Source organism: Rattus norvegicus, chromosome 12, assembly GCF_021556685.1.
Source record: "Rattus norvegicus strain SHRSP/BbbUtx chromosome 12, alternate assembly SHRSP_T2T, whole genome shotgun sequence".
Lineage (NCBI taxonomy): Eukaryota > Metazoa > Chordata > Mammalia > Rodentia > Muridae > Rattus > Rattus norvegicus.
The window spans coordinates 2732412-2752188 of record NC_141545.1 but is presented as its reverse complement, the minus strand read 5'-3'; the positions used below and the strand labels follow the sequence as shown (position 1 = coordinate 2752188).

The following is a 19777-nucleotide window of genomic DNA, read 5'->3' as shown; positions in this document are numbered from 1 at the left end:
CTTATTCCTGTTGTGAATTGATGTATGAGAGTGGGTTGGTGTCAATGGAAGGTCTACACTACTGAGGTAAGGAAGAATGGAGGGAAAAACAGGTTTCAAGGATAGGACTTGGAAGAAGGAACTGCAATAAGGATATAAAGTAAATAAATTAGTGAAGAATATTGATGTATATGTGTTTTAATAAAATTAACAGCTCCAATATACCTGAGGATCATAAAACTGTACCTGAAATAGGTTATTGCTAAAATAATGGAAGCATACAACATAATATACACCAATTATTCATCATTACATATGTATATACATATACATATACAAATACATTCACATGTATAAGTACACTTACACGTATATGTACACACACAAACTCACACTCATACACACACTCACACACACATATATATGTATACACACATACATATATCTATATCTATCAATATCTATAATGCAATGTGCTTTAATATGACCAGCAATTCACATGATGTGAATATTTTTATTAATATCATGGCCTCACCACTGTGAAACACAACTATTCTATACTCCAAAAATAGGGCTACAATGGAAAAAAAACAAACAAAACCTAGGTAATCCGGATCTTCTAAAATTTCACTCTAGTCCTCTTGGATTACCATTATATGTACAGATTATTGTTGGCTAAAACATCAATATCTAAATCAATATCTAAGAAGAAAGAAGGAAAGAACAGTAGAAAGAAATGATTAACTTACTTTAAACTACATTAAAAATCTCCCTTCCCAAATCTTCCTGAAATAGATCAATACATATTCTACTCCACTCCATAGGAATGCAATCCTAGTGTTTCCTGTTAGAGAAATCATCTTTGTAAAGTATTCCCAATTACTGAATAATAATTAGACTTTTGTTCCCAAAGGCAGATTTCAGATTCCCTTAATTTCTTAAGACGTCACTCCCAAATAATGAATTTCTCGAAATCTGACCCCACAGTACATGTGGAGCTATGTGCAGAGATAACCGGTAACTGTTTAATTTATTCATGGATGAATCTTTTATTATTACTAATACACATATGAGATGTTTTAATAGTATAAAGTTTGGTTCTGGGATCTGTTGCAAAAGTCTAAACAAAGAAAAAGGAGAATTTTAGTTTAGACCATCTTGAAAATAATGTAAGTTAGAAATCTAACTACAAAGAACAAATAGGGTAAATGTTTTGTAGACCAACTCATAGTATAATCAGAATTCAAAAGAAGTAACAATATATAGCTAGAGTATTACATAAAATATTTTCTGCAAATCACTTTTCTGTACAGAATCATCGAAAATACATTTTTCAAATTATTTAGGAATTTCAGTGTACTAGATGTATGAGTGCTACCTACAGAAGCCAGAGGAACATGTCAGGATCCCTGGTAACAGAATGAATGAATATTGTTGCAAACCATGTGTGTTCTGTGTGTGAAAACATCCAGTGTTATCAAACAGCAAATCATCTTTCTTGCCACCATGGGGACACATTTAATATCTAATGTATTATGAATCGATGACACACCCTTATAACAATCTAGAACATAAAGAGCAAAATCACACTCATGACTCTACTCAATGCCCTGGTATTAGAATGAATGAAGATTTTTGAAGACCATGTGTGTTCTGTGTATGAAAACATCCAGTGTTATTTAACAGCAAACCATCTTTCCAACCATCATGGAGTGGAGACACAGTTAATATCTAATGTAGTATGAATCCATGTAACACTCTTGTGACACTCTAGAACATAAGGAGCAGAAAGCAGACTAGTGACCCTACAAAATGCAATTATAAAAGCTTTGCTACAGCAAGACAGAGATGCAGGTCTCCTGGGTTGCAATGGGAACTCAAAGCTCTGGTTAAGTATGAAATCATTCTATGTATCACTCAGAAAAAATGATTCAAAAAAGTCAAAGCTATACCTGATCTAGACTTCTCTAGATAATTATAGTTGAGAAAGAAGAATTCAGTAAGAGATTCCTGTTCTAATCAATGACATATATTGACCATGTGAAATATTCACAATACCATGGTAACAATTCTAGGATGCAAGTAACCCACAGGTATTATACACACTTCTTTTAATTTGTCTCACACAGGAACTAAACCAATACTCTAAACTGATCTGAACACGTGGTGTTACATAGACTGTCTTCTAAATCATGACATTTATAAAGGAGAAGGCTCCCTGGTAAGATTACAGACCTGGTTCAACACGCTAGTTTGAGAAATGGGAATGTTTAAAAAGTGACAACACATGTCTGACCTAAGGAAACCTCTTGGCATAGAACATCATTCTAGCTTATAATCATGTAAACACAAGCCTATGTACATTACAAAAGCATTGCTTCTATATTGGTACAGTTCTCCAAGTATTTACTGTATCATTACCTTTGAATGGCATTAATTTTTCCACCCAGAGTTCCTTCATCTGGGATGCTAAGCCAATTTTCATAAAAATCCAAGGTTAGTAAGTTTCCTTCGATGGTAGTAATAAAATCCATTTTTTCTATTGAAAATAAAACAAAATAGTAATGGTCAATGTACATTGTAGAAAGTACTTGAAAAACATTTTTGCTTAAAATTAGCAGTTTCGACCAGTGATTCTCAACTTGTGGGTCATAATCATTACGGGGTCACATATATTTTCTATATCAGATATTCCATCCATTTTTCTTTATAATCACATCAGGAGCAAAATTTGAATTTTGAAGAGAAGCAAAATGAAGTAATGGTTAAGATTCACAAAGCCATGAGAAAATATATTAGTGTTACAGGATTAGGGAGGCTGAGAATCATTGGTTGAGAGTATACGTCCCGAAAAGATTCCCCAACTTCTATGGCTCCAGAATCTTGGCTCAAAAGTGGAACCAATATGCAGGATCTTATTTTTTTTCTTTTTCTTCCCTAAGACTAGAATCAATGAAGCAGAGTCCTAGTTGCTATAGCAATGAAGTAAACCTACCGTCTGTTCAAATTGCCTCTCCTGTCTTCTAGACTACACCACTCCTTGCAATCATAGATCTCCACTCCACTTCCCAGACCAAAGCTCTCTCTGCCTAAAGGAAACCAGCTCCTACATGGAATATCCAGACAGGAGTCTATCATAAGTGCCCTCTGAGAGGCTCCATCCAGCACTGACTGGAAAAGGATATGAAGAGCCATAGTCAATCATTGGATTTTATGGATCAATCAGGGACTTGTAAGGAAGAAATGGGGGAAGGATTCCACACCCTAAAGGAGATAGGAACTCCATAGGAAGAGCTACAGAATCAACTACTCAGGACCACTAGGAGCTACCAATAGCTGAATTACCATCTAAAAAGCCTACAGAAACTGTACCATGACACATTTATAGCAAACGAAAAGCTTAGTCTCCATGTGTGTCCCCCAAAATGTGGAGCAGGGCTGTCTGCAAGCTCTTGACTTGAAAACCCTCCTCAACTGGCCTTAGGGGAAAAGATGGTCTAACCCTGAACAGAGTTGAGGTGCCAAGGTAGTAGGATAACCAAAGGGCCCGTAACTGGCTCAGAGTAGGAAAAAGACTTTGTGAGGAGAGAATGGGGGTGGGTTGTCAGCATAGGAGACATAAAATTAACAAATAAATAAATGTAAAATAATAATAAAGATGATTATAATAATGATGATGATAGTAACTAATAAAATAAATGAACAAAACAAAGAAACAAAGATCATAGTCTACTTCTTGAAAATAGGCAACTGTCAAAAAATGGCAGCACCAGAAATTACCTGATCCTAATTGTATAATTTGGTGAATGTGTAGAGTACAGACAGTGTAAAGCTGTAATATACATGTAGACCTCTACTTACAGACCACCTGGAATAGTGATGAAGTTTCTTATATGTTTTCCTAGTGAGAACATCTCATTTCATATCTTTTTCTTAAAATTGGTAAATTTTCAACAATATAAATTAAGTTATAAGCATCAGTTTGTTTAAAGAACAAAAACTGTCCTTGTTCATAAAATACTGCAAATAACTTTCGTGTTGTATTAAGGGTAGTGAAAGATCCTACGCAGAGAGACCCTTACTCAAGTCTTGGGAAATCGCGGACCCCAGATACAGAGAGACCATTTTGGATGTAATAAGCAAAGGCGAGGTTTATTATGGAGACCTATTACAGAGATCTCCGGGCCAACTCGTATCCCATGTGGACCCCGAGAGGCTGGAAGAAAGAGTATTTAAAGGCAGAGGGTGTGAGCCCCAGGGGATGGGGGGATGTCAAAGCAGAATGCACGCAAGTTACAGGATTGTTTTATGGCTCCAGGAGACAAGGGGAGCCAAAAGGTTTTATGGCCCCCTGGTTCCTGGAACAGAGCTACTAAATCAGGAGAAGGCTCGGGTCTTCAGGTCCTCATTATTTTTAAAAGTTTGTCAGAATTGATGAATCATCTGTATTTGAAACTCCTCTGGTTAGGCTTGGGCCGCTGGTTTCCTGGGGTGCTCTCTGTAGGATGCAGTGGCTAAAAAGCACAAGTAGGGGCTTAAATAAACATCAAAGGGACAGAACAAAGAACAGTTAACTCACACCAGGTGATAAGCAAAGTTGTTCTCTTGCATTTTTAACAATCTGTCTTCCAGAGACAGGTCCTGTTGCTGAGTTTCAGGCTAATTTAAAACTCTATCTCTCATTCCTCTCTTCTTCGACTAAGTAATTCTAATCTTAGAATTTTCATATCAAGTCTCATATTTGGATTTACCAAGTTGTCCTAATTGATTGGTACTGTTGTCTCAGAACCATTAACTGTATAGCACCCACTCGATCTTTAACAAAAGCAATTAACCTGTTTGTCACGCAGGGGCCAAAAACTAAAACCAAGAAAATTATTAGTAATGGCCCAGCTATAGCAGAGAGTAGGTTAGTCATCCAGGGAGACACGAGTGAACCAAGACTCAAACCAACCTCGTTAAGTGTCTCTATCTTTTTGTGTTTTACTAAGTCTTTAGCACCAGGATTCTAATCTGGACACTATCTGTACCTATACACCAAGGTCATGACTGTCCTTTAGAACTTTTAAATGTATACACGTTGTGATCCCTGAGGCACAGTCTCATGAAGTGTTAGGAGTACTAACTCATGTAATGTTACATCATTTGTAATAGAAATTAAGCCTATCTCTATACTTCTCTCGATGGAACCCAGGGCAAACATGAAATCTTTGTTTCTAAAGCACACTCTTTAAGTGAGCATTATAGCAACCTCCCAGTCACGTCTCTGATGTATCCACTTATCTGATGTATAAGTCGAGGGAGCTTTTTGAAGATCTGAGTTTCCCTCTAGGTCTCAGCTCTCAGACCCAACAGCTAATATGCAGCTGGTGAGGGCTGAGAATTGACGGCTGTCAGGGTGGTCAGCAGCACCAGGTACAGTCCTTTTCAGTGAGGCTCGAGTCTCTGGGCTCAGTGTTGTCGTATGTAGCTGTAGTCTCTGACCTGGAACTGATGAGATGTCTCGAGGGTCTCTGGGGCACAGGCTGTTGTCAGCTGTGAGCAGATTTCTTTCTGTTTCACCTGTAGGTCTTTTAGCCTGGCATACAAATCATTATTACTATCACATGTTGGTTCAGTAACAACATCTAATACAGTCAGAAGAGCTGAGGCCTCGTATAAGATCTCAAAGGGGGTAAGGCTGAATCTGGAAGGGGTATTTCTTGCTCTGGAGAGAGTAAGAGGGAAGGAGTGTCACCCAGTCTGTGCCAGTCTTCATGGTCAATTTGGTCAGTGTTTCTTTTATAGTTTTATTTATTTACTCTACCTGTCCTGAACTTTGAGGTCTGTAAATATAATGTAATTTCTAATCGACCTCAAAATATTTGGCCACATCCTGGCTTACTTTGGCAATGAAAGTAGGGTCGTTGTCCGACCAGATTACCTTCGGCACTCCAGACCTGGGGAAGATTTCTTCCAGTATCTTCTTGATGACTACCAGGGCCGTCTCTTGCTTGGTGAGGAAATCTTCTATCTATTTTTGGAAAGGTATCTTCAAGCACTAGGAGATATTTGTGATCATATTTTCCTGGTTTTATCTCAATGAAGTTCACTTCGACTTTTCGTTAAACTCTCTAGGTCTCTTTGTCCTGTTTATTTGTTAAGCATTCACTTACTGACATACCTTATATTTTTTACTGTCTCTCTGTCTAAAATCTTAAAGTCTATTATATACATACCTTAACAACCTTCTTATCTCTTAAATGAATCTCTTTGTATATTTGGCAAAGTAAGTGTTTTATTTGTTCACTGGGGAGTATAGCTTTCTCCTCAAGTGTGTCACTGTCCGTTTATCTTTTAAGCAATTTGGGCCTTTTCTTTGTTGTACATTCTAAGTGAGGCCATCCCTTAGTCCAATACCAGTTCCCAGTGGCTGTCTCTTGTAGGCCTGTAACCAGGATAGGCTCCTGTATAGCCATTTCCCGAGCCAATTTATCTGCTTTGTTACTGTCCCATGCCACTGAATCTCTTCTTTCCTTGTGTCTTGGGCAATGAATAATACTCACAGTTGTTGGCTTCATCTGGGCATCCAAGAGATGGCAAAGATATCTGTGGCGCTGATGTGTTGGGGGGTTGGGGTTCAGCCATTCCAGATGACATTTGTGTTCTCCACCACGGCAGCACCCACTTATCTCTGACCTTCATGAAGAGAACTGTTCCCATCTGTAGACAAGGTAGCCTTGGCTTTCAGCAGGGGTCAATCAGCCAGTCACAGAGGCCTTTCCTACACCCATGGGCTTCTGCCAGTACTTGACACTCATGTTATGGTGGCTCCAGGTCAGGATTGGGCAGCAAGGTGACCAGATTGTCCCCAACCGGTGGAGAATCTAGACCAATGGTCCCATCTTCTGGGACATTTTATTTAAAGGCAAAACATTAGCCACTCTACCACAGTTTAAGTCCTGGATTGAGTGATAATTGTTAGTGCCCGGCTGGCAGGAGCAATGTGTCCCAGGCAGAACGGCACTAAGCTATACATCTCTCAGCATAAGGTACTGGTGTACCGAGACAGGTCTTAAGCTCCACATATACAGTCTGTAGATATGTATACACATTGCCTCACCCAGCCATTTCAGCCCATGTAAGCCATTTTGGAGAGCAAATTTTTCAGGAGCAAGGGATGGAGTTAGTCCATAAGTATTGTTTGTTGCCAGTAGCATCCTGTACCCAAGGTCTTTGGATATTGGCCCACTGGGGGGCATAGGAGCACAGACCGTTGAGTCTCTGTATCTATAAAAAGGCTGGGTGGGCTTCCCTTCTATCTCTGTGCATAGCCAGCACTCCAGGACCCAGAGGCTCTCCAGTGGCCCCTCTTGTTCTTTCTGGGGCAATCCCTGACCCAATGTCCTTTTTCTTTGTATTAGGCACACTGATCTTTAGCCAGGAATTCTCTTCTTTTGTCAGGTACTGTCTTCCTAGGTTCTCTAACTATGGTGGCCAGTATATGTCCCTCTCTTGTCTTTTATCTCTCTTTAGCTTTTTAGCTTCCTCTTTTTTTTTTAGTCTCTCTGTTTAACCTTATTTTCTCTGTAACTTATATTAACTCTCAGCAACATATAATAACTCTCTCAGTGACTTAGCTTAACCCTTTACGTTTCTTTAACTTTTTTTTTTCATATCTTTTTCTTATCTTAGCCAGATTGGTGGGGCATTTTCCAGCCCCTCAGAGACCCAACCTTGGAGTCTGGCAGCAGACCTGGAGCACTCCCTACCTTCAGGCGTCTGAAGAGAGCAGGCAGAAGTGAGGGCCTTCCATCCGTGTCTGGAACATTTTTTCTGGCCTCTAGTAGGATTCCCTCTTTCCTCGGTGGCAAAGAAGACCTGTGACAGTTACTAACAAACATCTCAAATGGGATGGTGAGAAAACAAGGAAATCTTGAGAATAGAGGTCCACTGAAGAGGACAAATACCATTTAGTCACACAGCTAAACCAGGAGGACTTTTTGGGACAAAAAGGCCTTGTGTCTGTGAAACAGAAAAGTGAGCAGAGGGGCAGCCTGTCTGTTACCGGCTGTCTCTCTGGACTTAGATTTTCCCTTAAGGAGTACCTCCCTTTAATGCCAGCTCAGTGGCTCTGTCTCTCAATAAACCCAGCCTCTGAAGGACACTAGTTTTCTAGTAAGAACTAATAACAAAAGGATGGAGAGAAGGTTAGAACCTGGGTGTTAGATACTAAGCAGGTGACAAAAGAATTGAAACCAGTTTACCTGGGGCTATCAGGACTTTTTTTTGTCATTTTTGAGGCAGGAGTCAAAGCTGAACTGGGCTTCCTGTCTCTTATATCTAATAAAGAGATTGTTAAAACTGTAGTACCAACCTTTAATTAAAAACAAAACAAAACAACAACAAAAAAAAACTATAGCTCTCTCCATGTCTCTGAATATCAGGACTGCAGTAGTAGTCCTTCACCAAACTGTCTCAGTGGGCTACGAGCCCATGGAAAAGAAAACATTAATCCTGACCTTGGCCACAGCCAAAGCCTGAACTATAAATTCTCACTGGCAAAACAAAACAAAGTTCTTCACAGTTTGTTGTAGACTCTTTTGAAACAATTTTATGGGGTCCTCTGTCCCCCAACCTGGGGCATTTCGACCACAGGGGCAGGAACTGGCTGCTGTGGGGATAGGATCAAAGGCATTCTCTATGCTAATGATGACCAGCAAGAACAGTTATTTAATGCTGGAGACTGACTCCTCTCTTGGAATAAGGCCAGCAGATAAGGCAGGCTCTTTAAAGAACTTCTCCTAATGAGCACTCTCTTTCTTTGAGCAAGAGTTGAAGATCGGGCCACAAAAGCAGAAATTCCTTTCTTGTTCTTGTTTTCCTTAGAGTCCTCTCCCACCTCACTCTCAGCCTTTTTAGATCATTCTTCCTGTAGCATTTTTAACACAGCCTGTCCCTTTTTTTAGCCTGTTGACAGCATTTCTGATCTTTTAGGCAGCTACGCACTAAGTGTCATACCAGCGGAAACTCCGCCTTTAAGATTCTTTGCTCCCAAGCAAAATTTAAATCCTTTTTTAGCTTATCTCAGCTGTCCACCATGAGATTCTCAGAGATCGCAAACCAAGGTGTAGCAATTTACTAAGAAATCTCTCTGTAGTGGATTTTTTTTTCCTAAGCCTTTTTCTTTTAAACAGCTCCGGAAGAGCCAGAAAAATTGGGTGAGACTTGAGAAGTCCCCATGCTCGCTGTAGCAGCTCTGCAGCTAGTTTTGCTTCCCTCTACTGTGTGCTGAGAGTACAAGCACAGATAAAACACTATGTTTTAAAAATCAACGTTGGCTATCAACCAACACACCTCCACTAGAGTGGGGTCCATAAAATTAAGTTTTCTACTCACTATACTTGTTCTATAGCCAGCTGCCTAATCTGGGGAACTTTTTTTTAAGAGAGGTTTTTTCAAGGTTCTTGTTAATGTCTGTTTACACAACTGTTAACAGCAGCTAGGTTGATCAAAGGGAGCAAAGGGAGGGGCCTCTTTCTTTGGGGAGGAGGCTCAAGAGAGAAAGACAAAACTCCCTGGCAGAAAACAATTTTTCTCAAGCAAACTATTTTTAACTTTTAACTTAAGCACCAGGAGGACCAAGTAAAACTCTTTGACGAACAAAGCAAACAGTTTCATGATTTCAAACACAGTCGTCAGTCCAAATTCAAAAACGAAACAAAAGTCAAAAACACACTCCACAATACCACAGAAAACAAACCAGACAAACAAGACCAAGACAAAGTATCCTATAACCAATTTCCACAGATGCCTGGTACCTTCAGTACCTGGCCCAAACTGCAGCTTAACCTTAGCTGCTTCTGGGATGAGATGGACCATCTGATTCCACCTCCCAACAGGATTCCAGAATGTCCTCTTGTCCTAACGTCCAAGAATACTTGTCCGCGCCTATACTTAAATAGGCAGCCGAACTCGACCTCTGACGGAGTGGGATTCCTCGTCCACTCCCACCTAGGTAAAAGGAGCATTCCATCTCCTTTGTTCCAGAAAACCAGAGTCAGGTCCTCCTGACTGTCCACAGCTGGGCTCTCTTGACTGTTCTCCGCCCGTGGAACGTCTTCCAGGGGCTTCAGCCTTGCGGGCCCCGGGGTGTCCCCCGCTTCCACAGCCAGTGGGTCCTCACAAACCACAAAGGCAGCTGCACCGAGTGGAGATACACAACCACTCTCCTAGCACAGGGCAGGAATACACATCCACCCTCCTAGCACAGGGCAGGAATACACATCCACCCTCTTAGCACAGACACAGAGTGGGATTCCACATCCACTCTCTAAGTACTGACCAGAGTGAGAATCCACCAGTACCGAGACACACATATAAACACACGGTGGAACCAAAACAGAGACAGACACAGACTGACAAATGCGGCACCGCTCACACAGAAACACTCAGACAAACATCTAATTCACCTCCAAGGGGTCTTCGGAGTCTGGGGTGGTTGCGAAGATCCCGGACGAGCCCCATTTAAAAGATCCCATGCAGAGCGACCCTTACTCAAGTCTTGGAAAATCACGGACCCCAGACACAGAGAGACCATTTTGGATGTAATAAGCAAAGGCGAGGTTTATTACAGAGACTTATTACACAGATCTCCGGGCCGACACGTTTCTCGCGCAGGAGACAGAGGTGTCGACCCTGAAACTCAAAAGTCAGGGGTTTATATAGGGAAAGCTAGGGGTTTTGGCGAGGTTACACACAATTGGCTCATTCAAACATAGCAGTGAGAACAAAGCAGAAGAGTACCTGCTAGAAGTCAGGGGCTTATCAGGGTCTGGATGACATCTGGTTAAAGTATGGCCCTGAGTAAACTGGGGGGATGTCTTCTTGTCGGATGGCCCATGAATCAGTTCTGATAGCCTGGGCTGGATCCTGCATTCCTTTTCTTTATCTTTATGGCCTGCTATTCCTGGTGGCAGGGCTTAGCCCTGAGTCTGTGGCTTTTGGGGCTTACTCTTTTAGTATTATATTTTTAAACCTTAAATTCGTATAATTTTCCTTTCACTGGGAAATCTTGGTCTTAAACTCTTGTCTTTTAGCTTCCCTCAGCTTTCTCTTGAGGGCAGTCAGAATCCTCTGTATTTCCCAAAATCTTTCTTCTTTAGATAAGTCCTATATCCCACGCTGCAGATCTCGATATAAACAGTTCAAAAGGAACTCCTGTCTCCTGATCTCTTCCTTGATGCCTGCTTGGGTCTCTGGCAGTGTTGGCATTGTGGCCATGTTGGACCAACGCAGAGGTCTTGTTACTTGTTTCGGGACCATGGTACCAAAGAGCTCTTGCACATGTGTGAAAAGCACATACAGGACCCGATTGCTGATCTGGACAGTTGGCCTCAGCACTAGAGAGATGTTCTGGATGTTCATCTTGGTTTCTATCTCCTTGGCAATGATGTGGTCCATGTGCACAATGAGCCAGGAAAGCAGAAGATGGTTATACTCCGGCAGTTAGGGAACTCCTGCACTTTCTCCGTCTCTGTGGTCCTCTGACAAGCCTCTTCAAATCGGGGCATAAGCTCTCTGGTAAGCAAATTCTCTGGAAGGTCTCGCAAATACTGCTTCAGCAAGCTGGCTACAGTGTTAGGTTCATATTCTTCCAAGTTTGGAGACTCCTCTCGGTCATAGGCTGCTCATCTACCTTTGATTTGATTCCTGACACTTCGTAGATGCCTTCCCACTTCATGCCGTGCTGCTACATGTAGTCCACGCACTCTCGGAAGACAGCTGGCAGCCGGATGCCGACGTACATCATGGTCCTCTCTACTGCATCGGCAAAGGGAATGCCAAAAATGGGTCTCAGACTTGGGGCGTCTGTCTGTGGCACCTCTGACTACTGAGTTGGCTTCTTCTTTTTCTTCTTCTCCTTCCAATCTTTAACAGCATTGGCTGCTGTCAAGTCTTTACATTTCTTTTCTTTATGCTTTTCCTCTTTATGCTTTTCTTCTTTGGGCTTTTCTTTGATTTTAAAATCCTTTTTCTTCTTTTTAGTGCAGCTGGGCTTTTTGAACACATGGATTCCCTTGGACCTCTTCATCTTGGAAGGACTTTCAGCTTCATCTCCAGAGCTGTCTTCCTAGAAGGCAGCTTAGCATTCAGTCCTTATCTCCTTTTCCTTAAATTTTCCTTTTTTCTTTCCATTGTCTTTCTCATCATCAGGACGCTCGTGGAGGATGTCATGGGGAGGCGAAGGCTCACCAGTCCGGTACAATCCAGGAAACTTTGTAGGGCTGATCTCCTCGAAGTTGAGAATCCAGGTCAGCCCGCTGCCTTGCTCGTCCCGGAGGTGTTCACTAGGGCTGCTGTTGGAGTGCAGGAAGGACTCGTTCATGCTGAAGCCCTGAGGAGGAAGGGAAGTGGTCTTCTGTTACCTATCCATTCCATCAGTGCCTGCAGCCGAGCGCCAATCTGTTCTGCTGAAGCCGCTGCCTCCTGTGCTGTCCCCCTGGCTGACCGCAGGAACCCCATTCCCACCCTGCCCAGCCTTTGCCTGTTTACACCAATTTTTGATCAGTGATGGGCTACCCATTTTGAGCTCTTATTTCTGAAGAACATTTTTTGGTAAGTGTTATTGAAACATGTGTTTTGTGAAACACACTTTTACCACTATTGTAACTTGTTTCACTATTACTTCACAAGGTATGGTCAGAGGTGAAATCAGTAGGAACTTTTGTAACGCCAAACTAAAGCCCATCTGATATATGAGGATGTTAGCTTCCAACAGAAGCTCTTCACCTGTGTCTTTGTGATGAATCTTTAAGGTTGTCAGACTTTTAAATGTTATGCCTCTTATCAAGACATCATGTGTCCATAGCTCCAGGAAGCAGACATCGTCATGTAATCTCAAGGATAGAAATGACATATGTATCTCTAGAGGGATGTTAATGTTCGTGATGTAAAAACCTTTCTTACCTTTAAGACAGATGCTGTTATAAGCATGTATTCTTCATTCCAGCCACTGTGTTGTTCACTGTCAAGCCTACACCTCAGGGACCAGTGTGATTCTTTACGTAAATTTCGAATATGTGATCTGATTCTTGTCCTTTCTCTGCAATTATGGATAACATATCCTGTGTGGGATAAGGATAAGCTTGTAATAATAGAGATCCACATCTGAAGCACAAATATATATTTTATTGTGGTCCTGAGCAAGGACAGTTTTGGGTGCACAGCAATAACTGAGAGGAATAAAGAAGTCATTGAACTTTTTTCTGTTTTAGCTTACAAATACATTTTCTTCCCTAATCCATTTTTCCCCAATTTGTAACATCACAGTTTTGTTTGGACTCCTGTTCCCCAAAGCATTTTCGTGAATAGTCCTTTATTGCTTTCTGTTTCCTTCTATGAATATCTTTCTGAAGCACGGAATTCTAAGTAAATATTGGGATATTTCCCCTCTAGAGATCAAATTGGTATTTTACTTCCTGTCTGTCCTGGCCTCTATTATGTATAAATATTATTTCCCTACTTCTAACACTTTAATTTCGTTTTCTCTGACTTCTTTTTTTTTTCTTTTTTCCGGAGCTGGGAACCGAACCCAGGACCTTGCACTTGCTAGGCAAGTGCTCTACCACTGAGCTAAATCCCCAACCCTTTCTGTGACTTCATATTTTTAACTATGTCTAAAGATGCTGTCACATTTAAGAACCCAAGTATTTGTCAATTATTCTTCCATGATTTTATTCTGTAAAAATGACTACCATACACAGATTTATTCCATATTTTCTCTATTTTCAATTGATTACATGATTAAAAACATGGTTACCAGAAAACTCTGCCTGAAATACCTAAGAAATGGGCAGTAAAGCTCATGTGTCTGACAAGATAAATTGGTTCACACAAAGAATTAATTCCTAGCTCAGCTATAGTGCTAAATTAGATGTGGACAGTAAATATATATTTCCAAAGAAGTTTAGTAAGTAGTTTAAAATAGAATAAGCCATATTAGGCAGCATTTAAATCTAGTCCACTATAATAAAAGATGTTAGTATATAGCAAAAAATATAAGGTATACATCTACTTCATTGATAAAGTAAAGTAAAAGTCTACAGATATTAATTATAAAAGATTGAGTAATCTCAGAGGCCATGCTATTAAGGGATCGACTCCAGAATAATATGGAGTCATAAAGAAGCTGGAAGACTGTACAGTCTGGTTATCAGAGGTGTACTTCCCTAGACCCATTTCCCCCAAGAAGCTGGTGGGTTAGGATCTTTGATGCAATCACTGTAAAACGTGGGAATACTATTTCTTTTAATTTTGTATTTTGGATTTCTTTCAATTACATGACTCAAACTTCAGTGCAAATTATTCCTATTTTACAAGGATCTTACTTTCATGTATAGGTCATATAAACATTAATCTGTTTAATTAAATGAAGGTGCTGTAGAAACACAAAATGATACTCACAAGTTTTGGAGTAGGCAACTTTGTTTTTCTTGTGGTGGATTAATAGATGTTACTCTTGGGTTAGTATATACGTTGCCTTTGTGTTTTTGTGAATCTATGGAAGAAGGGAAATCATTGCTGTAACTGAACTCATTTAGTCTTCATTTAGCCCTAGCGTACCCTTTTCCTTTTACCACCTGCATGCCTTATGCAATATCACTAATACACAGAAAATAACTAATTAATATTATAACATTTATAATAATCTTGCTTCATAAGGCACTTGATATATAGTTCTATATGGTCCATTCTTCATGTATAAAGAGTAAGTTATTGTGTTTGCCTTGAAAGCTATGCTTATAGGAATTAGAATCAAACGGTCATATAGTACCAATCTTTACATCCCTTTGTGTGACTTTCTGACTGCCGTGGACAACAGTAAAGTACCAGCAGTATCTGTACTTCACAACACAATTTGTCTAACTGCACTTCTGTTATATTCTTTGGGTTTCTCCACTGATCTGTGAGCTCAAATCTGAGACCGTAGTGTCTATGACAAACATTTGGGTTTATTATGCTATATTTTCAGATTTTCGTAAGAGACTAGGATGGTGGCACATGCCTTTATTTCTAGATCTCAGAAAGCAGAGCCAAGAGGATCTCTGTAAATTTGATTTCAGTTTGGTTCACTGATCATGACAACCAGAGCTGTTACATAGAGAAAATCCAATTTGCTATTGAGTTGCTATTTTCTTACATAAATTTATGAGATTCCACCTCACACTAGTCAGAATGGCTAAGAACAAAAACTCAGGTGACAGCAAAAGCTGGCGAGGATGTGGAGAAAGAGTAACACTCCTCCATTGTTGGTGGGATTGCAGACTGGTACAACCATTCTGGAAATCAGTCTGGAGGTTCCTCAGAAAATTGGAAATTGAACTACCTAAGGACCCAGCTATACATCTCTTAGGCATATATCAAAAAGATGCTCCAACATACAACAAAGACACATGCTCCACTATGTTCATACCAGCCTTATTTATAGTAGCCAGAAACTGGAAAGAACCCAGATGCCCTTCAACAGAGGAATGGATACAGGAAATATGGTACATCTACACAATGGAATATTACTCAGCTATCAAAAACAATGACTTTATGAAATTCATAGGCAAATGAAGGGAACTGGAAAATATCATCCTGAGTGAGGTAACCCAATCACAGAAAAACACACATTGTATGAACTCATTGATAAGTGGCTATTAGCCCAAATGCTTGAATTACCCTAGATACACAACACATGAAACTCAAGACGGATGACCAAAATGCGAATGCTTCACTCCTTTAAAAGGGGAACAAGAATACCCTTGGCAGGGAATAGGGAGGCAATGATTAAAACAGAGGCAGAAGGAACACCCATTCAGAGCCTGCCCCACATGTGGCCCATACATATACAGCCACCCAATTAGAGAAGATGGATGAAGCAAAGAAGTACAGGCCAACAGGAACCAGATGTTGATCTCTCCTGAGAGACACAGCCAGAATACAGCAAATACAGAGGCAAATGCCAGCAGCAAAGCACTGATCTGAGAACGGGACCCCCGTTGAAGGAATCAGAGAAAGGACTGGAAGAGCTTGTAGGGGCTCGAGACCACATATGAACAACAATGCCAACTAACCAGAGCTTCCAGGGACTAAGCCACTTCCCAAAAATTATACATGGACTGAGCCTGGACTCTAACCTCATAAGTGGCAATGAATATCCTAGTAAGAGCACCAGTGGAAGGGGAAGCCCTTGGTCCTGCCAAGACTGAACCCTCAGTGAACGTGATTATTGGGGGGAGGGTGGTAATGTGGGGGAGGATGTGGAGGGGAACACATATAGAAGGGGAGTGGAAGGGGTTGGGGAATGTTGGCCCGGAAACCGGGAAAGGGAATAACATCCGAAATGTAAATAAGAAACACTCAAGTTAATAAATTTAAAAAGAAATGTAAATAAGAAATACTCAAGTTAATAAGGATGGAAAAATGTTAAGAATCAATATATCACTGTAAGTATCATTTCTTTACATATTCTTAATTTCTTAATCTCATTTCTGTGTTTAACCTCTTGCACAAACTCAGTACCAGTGGAAAGAGGTACTAAAATTTGGAAGCAAATTCTAACAATAGGATAATATTTATAATGCACAGGTGAAATTTTCCCTCACATGGTAAATCCTTCATGGCTGTTTGTTATAAATCATATTTTCAGTGCTCAATGATTTAACTTTAAGTTCTGGGAGTAGAACAACCTATAACGCCCTCATAGGAAAGAGGAGCAGCTGGACTGTTCGGCATTGTATTATAACCAGGAGTGCATGTTCTCCCAATGGGGCAGCTGCTAAGTCCATGTTCGATTTCCTTTATGTTTCCAATATTTGTTGCATTATTCTGGGAACATGAGGACTTTCCTCCAGGAGGATGACATAGTGATGTTCCATGCCGCACTGCAGCCAAGTCCTCTCCAAAATCTCTTGGAGAATTTTCGATCATAAATTCTACTAGAGAAATCTATGAAAAAACAGGGCAAACACAGGTTGCAACACAGGGCAAAAACATGGTTGCAAAATCACATTTTACGTCTTAGTCTTGGATGCTAAAAATATGCCGTTCAAAATTCTGAGAAAAATTTAGCTGTTAGAAATAGGGGCAGGCTTTTTGTCAGAAATTTAAAAGATTGTGAGATCAGATGTTCAAGTGTGATCATCACAGTGCAATGTTACATAAGAGAATGATTTCCAGTTTTTACATTGTGATGGCCAGTATGTGATACATACTGTACACTGAAATAGCTTTGGTTACATTTTACACATATATGTGTGAACATGATTATAAGGCTGCTTATAGAAAGGCAGAGCTAAGGAGGGAAGATGGCCTATGAATGTGGGTACCATCCCATTGAAAGTTCCCATGGGCTGTGTAAAAAGTAAGAGACAGGCAAACCCATCTGAGAAGTGAAATTCATGTGTCTCAGTGCAGTGCAATGTTAACAGCTGCTTCAATATATCACTGTAGGTGCCATTTCTTCACATATCTTTAGTTAATTACTTAATCTTAATACAGTGATGACTCAGTGCAGATGCAATGGTAACATCTTGATTTTATGATTCATTATATTGGGAGGTCTTTGAAATAAGATCTACTGGGAGGAAATGGGGTAATTATGTATCTTCAATGGCAGGTACTTTGGAACCCTGTCTTCTCCTGATCTTTGATTCTTCTACACAATATAAGAAATATTATTGTTTCTCAGTTGAGTTGTTTTACAGTATGTTCCTCACAGTTCCAAGGACAATTGGTCAATTAATAATGGATCAGAACCTCAAATACTTAGAGTCAAAATAACCATTTATCACTGTACTGCATAAGATTTGGTAGTATATTATAGTACTTGAAAGATGACTAACATAGAAAATTATACAAAATAATTTCTCTTAACCAATCAAAACCAGCATCCTGAGGCCAATGGTATTTTACTCACATTAATCAGGGATTCTTAAGGATCACATCTGATAAAAAAAAATCCAAATTGCATTGCCTTTTTTAGTTGGGGAAATCACCTTGAAAACAAGTAGAATTTCACACATTCTACACTGAATATGTCAGAATTAAGTCTTGACTGCTGAACCAATACTTAGATTTTGTATCATTTCACAGCATTTGTTCTCACTGGGTTAGTGTTAGGATATTCTCAGTGACAAAGACAAAAGACTGAGTCACTGAGCTCAAATACCCATTTCTATTTTACTTAAAATGCACCAATGATTCCTTCCCTCCAGAAGAACACCTTTCAAAGCTGTACTTACTTTACAAAATGAAACAAAACAAAAACCAAAACAATCAACAACAACAACAACAACAACAACAACAACAACAACAAAATAACCAAGATTCTCAGGGATTTCCTGTTTTCCTGTCTCATTGTAAAGGCTTATCAATGCTAGGCATAAAGTTCTTATCTAATTATCCTTTTGCCAATATCATTTGTCACTCCATTATTGCAGGAGCTGGGCACAAATAAGAGACATGGGGCTAACCCAACAGATAGGTGGTAAGAAGACATTTCATTAACAGAACAGTTACGTTTAATTTCATATAATATACAAAAAAGTTGCCTCAGAAGAGCCGCATTTTCAGGTGGCATTTTATCTAAAAGACTGAACACAGAGACAGTTATTTTAAAACAAGTATACTCGATTTGTAAATATGAAGGAAGGGAAAAGAGTAATCATATTGTATGCAGGATGCACTGTAAATAAAATGAAAGAGTTTGTACTCAAATTATTGCTTGAAATATTTACCCAATTCAGAAAAAAGACAAATCTAATTGGAATATGAAAGTAAGATTATAAGCCTGGGCTACTGTGATTCCCACTGTAACTCACACTCTTTTGAAACTGTCTTCCATGTCTGTGAACAATTGAAAGCTTTTGCTGTCTGTCAGTGTTCTTAGTAAATGTTTCTGTGATATATAATTTCTAATGTGTGTAAGCAAATGTTACTTCTATTTTGTTGAGGTTGTTCACAGTTTCCAACAATTACCTCTGCACTGCAGCTAATTTCTCTTCATCATTGACCTTTTCAGGTACAGCAATCCACTCATCATACAGTTTTGAAGTCATTAGACTTCCCTTGAGGTTTTAGAGGAAGTCCTTATAAAGACAGGAATAATATTTTTGTGGAAAAAATTAAACATGGAAATTATTCAAAGTACATTCACCTGTAAATTTCAGTTTAGTTCCAACTTTCTTCACAGTTCCCCAAATTTGCCCTAGTTAGAATGTTCCATGATATGTGGGCCCAGTAAGTTTTATCTATTTAAGCTAGAGACCAAAGAGTACATTTTCAGATTTACTTGGACTATAGAAAAATCTTTTCTTAGCTCAGCATGGCTCTAGTGGACAGCTGAGCAAACTTGCACATATAAGCAATTAATACTCCAGTTAAAATACTATTTTTAAATGATAGAAAAATACAATTATGATACCCACAATAAAGACAACCATAGGAAGTTATTATCGAATTTCTCAGGAGCAGAAAGCCATATCTGGTATTGGAAGCATGGGGGCACATGTCTTCATGGTTCTTAGAGAATGCCCTGCCCCTATTTCTTTAAACAAGTGTAACTCCTAACTCTATTATAATTATTTAACTTAATCTTCACAGATAATATACCCTTACCCATCAAAAAAGATTCTCTGAAATGGATGGAGACTATTACTGAAAACCACAGCTAGTCAAGGTACAAAGAACAAACTATCCTGTGACTCTGAGCCCCAGTTTATATATATATATATATATATATATATATATATACACATAATAACTCCTGAAC

At 39.7% G+C, this 19777-nt stretch overlaps 1 protein-coding gene and 1 pseudogene across 1 annotated transcript in view; one reads left to right on the top strand and one right to left on the bottom strand.

The window, feature by feature from the left end:
- Positions 1 to 19777, top strand: part of LOC148001960 (uncharacterized) — a 153642-nt gene that overhangs the window by 56910 nt on the left and 76955 nt on the right. The window lies entirely within an intron of this gene.
- Positions 10981 to 19777, bottom strand: part of LOC148001962 (uncharacterized) — a 32841-nt pseudogene continuing 24044 nt past the window's right edge.